Source organism: Bactrocera latifrons, unplaced genomic scaffold, assembly GCF_001853355.1.
Source record: "Bactrocera latifrons isolate USDA-ARS-PBARC rearing strain unplaced genomic scaffold, ASM185335v1 scaffold_942, whole genome shotgun sequence".
NCBI lineage: Eukaryota > Metazoa > Arthropoda > Insecta > Diptera > Tephritidae > Bactrocera > Bactrocera latifrons.
Window position 1 is genome coordinate 1 of NW_017537648.1, and position 7,539 is coordinate 7,539.

Consider the following 7,539-nt stretch of genomic DNA (forward strand, 5'->3'; position numbering starts at 1 on the left):
CTACTGTCGTTGGCAAATATAGGATAAAATTGAAGTTAGCGAGAACGACAACTGTCGGCCTGCAGTCGTGCAGCTGTCAAAATAGGTCCGTCCATAAGAACGTATGTATTTTAATATTTTACAGATGTCGTTTGCAGACTGTCGCGAGCATTGTATTCAACACATCAATGAGTCGGCCATTACGTCGCCGTAGAAAACAGAGACTCCAGCCACGCACAGACGACTCTTTCTCTTTTACTTCAACCACTCGAGGGAACGGACCACACGTTTAGCGCTCCGCCGTACTTTTATCCAACTTTATCGTCAAACATTAAAAACGAAAAATAACTATTTTTTGAATAAGACGCTGTAATAAATATAGTGAATTTTGTAATAAATGGACAATCTTATGATGACTTAGAATACGATTACTCCATACATATGTATATAATAGAAAGTTGCATTAATTACACCATTTATAACTCAAGAACGAATTGGCGAAAATTGGTGGGGAGGTAGCTTAGAACCAGGGTAAGGACACAGGATACTTTTTATCTCTTTTAAGGTTAGGGGTACTTTTTTTACCGAAAAATAAAATGGAAATGAAGGAGCTCATCTTAGGGGAAATAAAATAAGTAGAGGTGGTCTCTTGGTAAGCGCTTATTGCAGTATCTTTGACCTAGCGCCCAGTACTGTAGGATGGACTTAAATTATGAGCCTAAAAGTATACTTTAAACCAAGTAGGAAGCTGATTTTTGAACTTCCTATATTTCAATTGCAATGATCAGAGAACGTATACCTTCTCCAGAGAACGTTTATCATATATCATATGCTATAAACAGAGATCATGATAGACGTTCTCTGCTATAAATATACGTTCTCTGATGATAGTAAAATTACAAGTACATATTCGTAGATATTGGGTAGTCGAAAAAGTCTTTTCGTATTTTGTCGTTGCATTCGGATATCACCAGTGCTACCAATCACATTGTGTCACATCATGTAGTGTTAGAAAGGTGAGCTTCATTTAACCGAAAAAAAATTTAATTCGGCGAAGTTGGATAAAAGTTACAGCTGAATGAGTAAAAATAATGAAGAAATAGGTTATATATTGAAATTTTTGTATACAAAATTTGTGAAGTGTACGGAGATGATGGCCTATCAGTTCGTGTAGCATAACAATGGTTCGATCGCTTCCGTTCTGGAAATTTCAAAATTTTGATTTACACTGATGAAATAATGTATCCAGCAGAAAAATGACAAAAAGTGGTCGACCGAAATGGTACATATTTGTTCATTTATTTATTATTTTAAATATAAAAAAATTAGCTGAAGATTACGAAGAGACTTTTCGACTACCATATTTGAATCGAAATGCAAACGATGTTAATAAAATTGTAATAATATCGCAGTCAAATATTTCATTGTACGATTATAATTAGAAATTTTAAAAAATATTCAAAATTTTTAATTAGTTCACCTCTTATAATACGCATTATATAAAAGGTGATCCATTTTGAGAGCCCCAACTTGTTTAAAGAAAAAAAAGAAACTTCAAATTCATGGTCATTCAAATTGTCATAGAGCGAAACGATGTCGTTTTGGTCGAATTTAAGATCTCAACCTAGAAAGCACCAAGTCTTTCCATACGTCAGTTCGAGTTGTTGCGAACGGTACCGAGTCGACTCTCTGCGGTTTTGTAATTATATCGATGGTTTTGAAACTTTCAGGAATATTTATACATGTTTCAAAAATACATAGTGAAAATGTCTGAATCTTGTTGAAGAGTTTTGTAAAATAATATATGTAAATAAATACGGTGACCGGTATAAAAAGAGTTTTTTTTTGAAAATGATGATGATGCTTGTCCCGAATTATCCAATGGTTTTCTCATTTAGGTTTCTTAAAATAAATCCATTTTTTATCGCCGATATAATTCGATGTAATACCCATTTTTTTTTTTTTTTTTTTTTTTTTTTTTTTTTTTTTTTTTTTTTTTTTTTTTTTTTTTTTTTTTTTTTTTTATTTCTTTTTCATTTAATTCACGTCACACTCATTTTCCACACTTTTGGATCTCCGATAACATAAAAAGAAAATGTTCGAAGTTTAATTTGAATTTNTGATGATGCTTGTCCCGAATTATCCAATGGTTTTCTCATTTAGGTTTCTTAAAATAAATCCATTTTTTATCGCCGATATAATTCGATGTAATACCTATTTTTTTTTTTTTTTTTTTTTTTTTTTTTTTTTTTTCTTTTTTTTTTTTTTTTTTTTTTTTTTTGGTTTTCCATTTCTTTTTCATTTAATTCACGTCACACTCATTTTCCACACTTTTGGATCTCCGATAACATAAAAAGAAAATGTTCGAAGTTTAATTTGAATTTTTAGCCGAGATAACTCTTTTAATTTACTGTAAATAATACAATCCAAATGTTATCTGCCGACCGGAAAACAGCCTAAGAATCTAACAATACATATATATGACCGAAAATATTGAGTAAAATTAGCATATGTATTTGTTATGGAGATTCACAAAGTATGTTGGTGATCTTTGTTAAATAAACAATTAGGAAATGTGTATATTTATTTTGTGGTATTTAAATACTCAAAAAGCTTACAAAATATTTCCTATCTCACATCATAATAAGTGCGTTCCTATCTAATTACTGCCAGAATAATCTAAATAATGTTTGTAAAAGTTTTGAAATTAATAATTGTGTAAACTTATGTAATTAGTGTATTTGTATGTAATAATAATAATAATAATAATGATAATAATAATAATAATAATAATATTTATGTATTAAACAATAGAGGGCTTACCAATAAAAAAAAACATATATGTACATATATACATAAGTGTCGATATTATAAAACCATCAATAATTCCCAATGACAGCAAAATTACTATGTCAACCGGCATCCAATGAAACCAATCAACTAACTTAATGATAGAGAAACCAGCCTACAAAAAAAAAACAGCAGAAAAGTGCCCCATACCACTGGATATCGGCTCACCAACTGACCTTATCCTAGTAGCATAGAAACTACTCGCACCAATTTGGCATGTGCTGTACATAAACACACACGTACACATGTATGTACTTACAAATGTATTTAGGCTGTCAGTCGTTTTCATTTGTAGTGTTTACTTTTTTTGTTATGATTAATTTTCGATGTCACAATCGAATTGTATTGGCGTTAAACACATCCTAAATATACACACATACACACATTCTTACATACAGACAACATTTTTACCACCGCGCGTAAATTATTCTAAACTGCTGGTCTCTTGCTAGACATAGTGACTTTCGCCGTGTAACTAGAGGTAATGCCACCGTGTCCTGTGCCTATGTTGACCATACATTTAATTGCTACTATTAACTCTGCCAATACTTGATCGATAGTTATTATTTCGTTGATTTTTGCTTTTACTTTTCATTTCATTTTGCGTTTAAGTCATGGTATGTGTGCGCCTAATGTCAACTAATAAATAATGTTTAAACAAAGTCTATGCACATAAAAACACACACCATTTTGCCGTTCTATAGGCTCGGATAAGCTCTTATCCTGATCCTGATGAAGCTTAACATCAGTTTACCCAGTCTTATTAGTTTTGCGGAGATACCAAATTCAGACATCGCGGCATAATGGCAGCTCATTTTCGTCCTGCCAAAAGCAGCTTTCAAATTGACGATTTTCACCGGCTTGACACCTGATGAATATCTTGTCAGTTGTAGATTTTCCAGGCCTAAAGCCACACTGAAAAGGTCCAATCAGTTTGTTGACGGTAGGCTTTAATCTTTCAAGCAATACGCTCCATAATGCGATGTTGAGAAGATTTATCTCACGGTAGTTGTGGCAGATTGTGGGGTCTTCTGTTTTGTGGATTGGGCGGGTCACTCTTAAAGTCCAATCGTTGGGCCTGCATTTGTCCGACCATATTCTACATAAAAGCAGATGCATGCTACTTATTGGGATAGCGTTGTCCTGGCGTTATACATTCATTACCATTCAGTAGTTTCCTCCATAACTCCATAACTAGATCACCTTTGGGGGTTCAACGAGAGTCCGGTCTTGAAACCTTCTGCTAGTGGCCGCATCTTTTTGTAGAATTTTCGAGCATTAAACGTGTCGGCCAGCTTGTCAAGCTTTCTCTTGTTTTGTCTGCAAATGCGTCTGGCTTCCCTCTACAACTCTCGGTATCTATCCAATCCCGCACGTGTTGTGGTCGGTGGCAACGTCGCGAGGTAGGTAGTCTGCTTTATCTCCACTGCGATACGGCTCTCCTTATCGTACCAGCTGTTTTTTTGCATTTTCCGAAAACCAATCGTTGGGCTTTATGTTGTGATTGCAGTTTTTCGACGTTGAACCTTCTTTGTGTTTCTTGACGTGCGTTTTTGCTGCACAGAGGCGGGTGCGAATCTTCGCTGCAACAAGGTAGGGGTCCGAGTCGATGTTAGAACCTCGGAGCGCACGCACATCTAAAACACTGCAGACGTGTCTTCCGGCTATCACAACATGATCGATCTGGTTGGTGGTTTTTTTTTATCCGGAGACAGCCAGGTGGCTTGATGAATTTTCCTGGTGAAGTTGATCAGCCACAACCTATTTGGGGATGCTTCCTAGAAATGGCTGAATTTACCGACTGTTGTGAAAAAGATACCTTCTTTGACCTTCCTGGCGCTAAAGTAGACAAGCACGATTTTGATATCGTGGCGGGGGCAGCTCTCACAGGTCCGCTCCAAGCGCTCATAGAAGGCATCACATACATCGTCTTTCTCTTCCGTCGGGGCGTGGGTGTAAATAAGCGATATGTTTAAGAACTTCGCTTTGATGCGGACTGTGGCTAAACGTTCATCAATTGGGTTAATGACATTACTCGGCGACAGAGCGTCTATTCCACCACGAACCACGAACTGAATTTGTGCTCCTCTATATGGCCAGTGTAGTAAATGGCACAAGGACCTACTCGCTTCAGTCCTGGTCCCGTCCATCGCATTTCTTGAATGGTGGTGATGTTAGCCTTCACACTAACGAGGACATCAACCAGCTGGACAGCGGCACGTTCCCAATTAAGGGACCGGACATTCCAGGTGCATGCTCCCAAATCGTAGCCCTTATTTCGTTTGCCAATGGTCGTCTTAAAAAGGGGAGTCGGTCATTCGCTGTTTTTCACTGTTAGGTGCATTTTTTACGTGGAAGGTCCCAAACCCAGCGCAAAACCCTGTGTAGGGGATATTTCGTCCTCTCACTTTATCTCAAACATATGTTCCTAGACTACCCAGAGGATACTTGGTCAAAGACCTCTTGAGCCATATGTAGAAGATTCGTTTCTGGTTACTCTCAAGTGAATGGCGATCAGGAAACTTTAGTCACTTTCGTGAACTTCGACACATGACTCCATAAATCAGCGAAAATACCAAACACAGATGAATTTAGCCGCGTTCTGCGCCAAGCGAAACAACTGTTAAATGAAGCAATGGCTCTATCAGCACCTAAGATGATGAACTGAATAGGCGGGCAAAATGGCTATTACTCGGTTAGTTCATTAGTTAGGTTAGTTCACAAACTGCGTCACAAATCAATGAAAACAATGTTGAAATTGTATGAATTGTGTTTCGAATTACTCCCACATTCCTTGTCTCCTTCGGATCTAAGGCGCATTGACTTTTTTCTATTTTCCAATTGCAATAAAATATTCATTGCAAGAAATAGTTCTTTCGTATTACGTATTCCGTATTACAAAAATTGAATGGAAATGTTGGAAGATAGCTAGAATCAATCTGTCAAAAAATTCGTATGCGGTGAAAATCTGGCAACTATAATAAGTGAAAACGTTAATTTCGGTTGCACGGAAACTATAATGCCCTTAACAAATACAAAAAATTTATTACAAGAATTTAATTTTAATGGGCAGCACAAACTGTCAGCCTTATACTATAGTCATCCGATCTGAACAATTTCTTTGGGGAATACTCCATTAAAAACCCATGCCAAATTTTGTCAAATGAAAAGGAGTTCCATACTCCTTTCAGCACTTCATTCCGATCGTTCAGTTTGAATGGCATCTATGTCTATTCTGTAGTTGTTCGATCCGAACAATTTCTTCGGAGATTGTAATATTGTCTTGTTCATTAACCTTACAAGTTTGGTGAAGATATCTTGTCAAATGAAAATGTTCGTTCAGTTTGTACGGCTAGAGTGGTTAGTATAGTGATAATGATTATCTATCTCTCAATAGCTCCTAATTCTTGAAACTATTATATTCAGATATCAGAATGTTCGATTTTAATATATTAATATTATAGTTTTGTTCACCTAACGGTTGTACGTATTAGCTAAATCTAAACGAGATAGATATAGGGTTATATATACATATATATAAATGATCAGGATGACGAGAAAAGTTGAAAACCGTTTGACTGTCTGTCCGTCCGTTCATCCGTCCGTGCAAGCTGTAACTTGAGCAAAAAGTGAGATATCTCGAAACTGGGTTTGTGAGTTCCTCAGTTAAAAAAAAAATCGAGTTCGTAGATGGGCCTAATCGAACCACTACCACGCCCTCAAAAAGCCATTAACCGAAAACATATTTAGTGCCATAACTAAGCACTAAATTAAGATATAACAAAAAAAAAAAAAAAAAAAAAAAACGTTAACTCCGGCTGCACCGATGCTAATATACTCTTAACAGGTGCATTTCGTTTAGTAACTATATGTTCAGTTAGTATGGAAGCTACAAATTAATCCGATCTCAACAATTTTTTCCGAGATTATATTGTTGCCTTAAGTAGTAATCCATGTCAAATTTCTTGAAGCTACCACGTCAAATGTGAAAGTTTTCCACACAAGCCCTTGATTCCGATCGTTCGGTTTGTATGGCAGCTATATGTTATATTGAGCAGATCTAAACAATTTCTTCCGGTATTATATTATTTCTATGAACAATAACTCATACCAAATTTCGTGAAGATATGTCATTAAATCAGGAAGTTTCCCATGAAAGCGGCTATGTGCTATAGTAATCCGATCTGAACAATTTTTTCGAAGATTATATTGTTACCTTAAGCAGTAATCCATGCCAAATTTTTTGAATATATCTTTTCAAATGTAAAACTTTTCCATACCAGTAATAGATTCCGATCGTTCAGTTTGTATAGCAGCTATATGCTATAGTGGCCCGAAATTGGCAGTTCCGACAAAAGAGCAGCTTCTTGAAGAGAAAATGGCGTTTGCAAATTTTTAAAACGATATCTTAATAACTGAGGGACTAGTTCGTATATATATGACATACGGACGGACGGATCAACGGACAGTCGGACATGGCTAAATTGACTCAGCTCAACATACTGATCATTTATATACATACAGTAGAATCCGTTTATTATGACTCCGTCTATTTTGACCAACTGGTTACTATGACGTAATTACACTACGAAGTTTGGTTTTCATATAAAATTCTTTATAAAAAAGTCGGATATAATGACTTCCCTTACAGTGACATGTCGCTTATTATGACCCATTTTTAATACATTATGTCCGGTTAGAATGACTGGC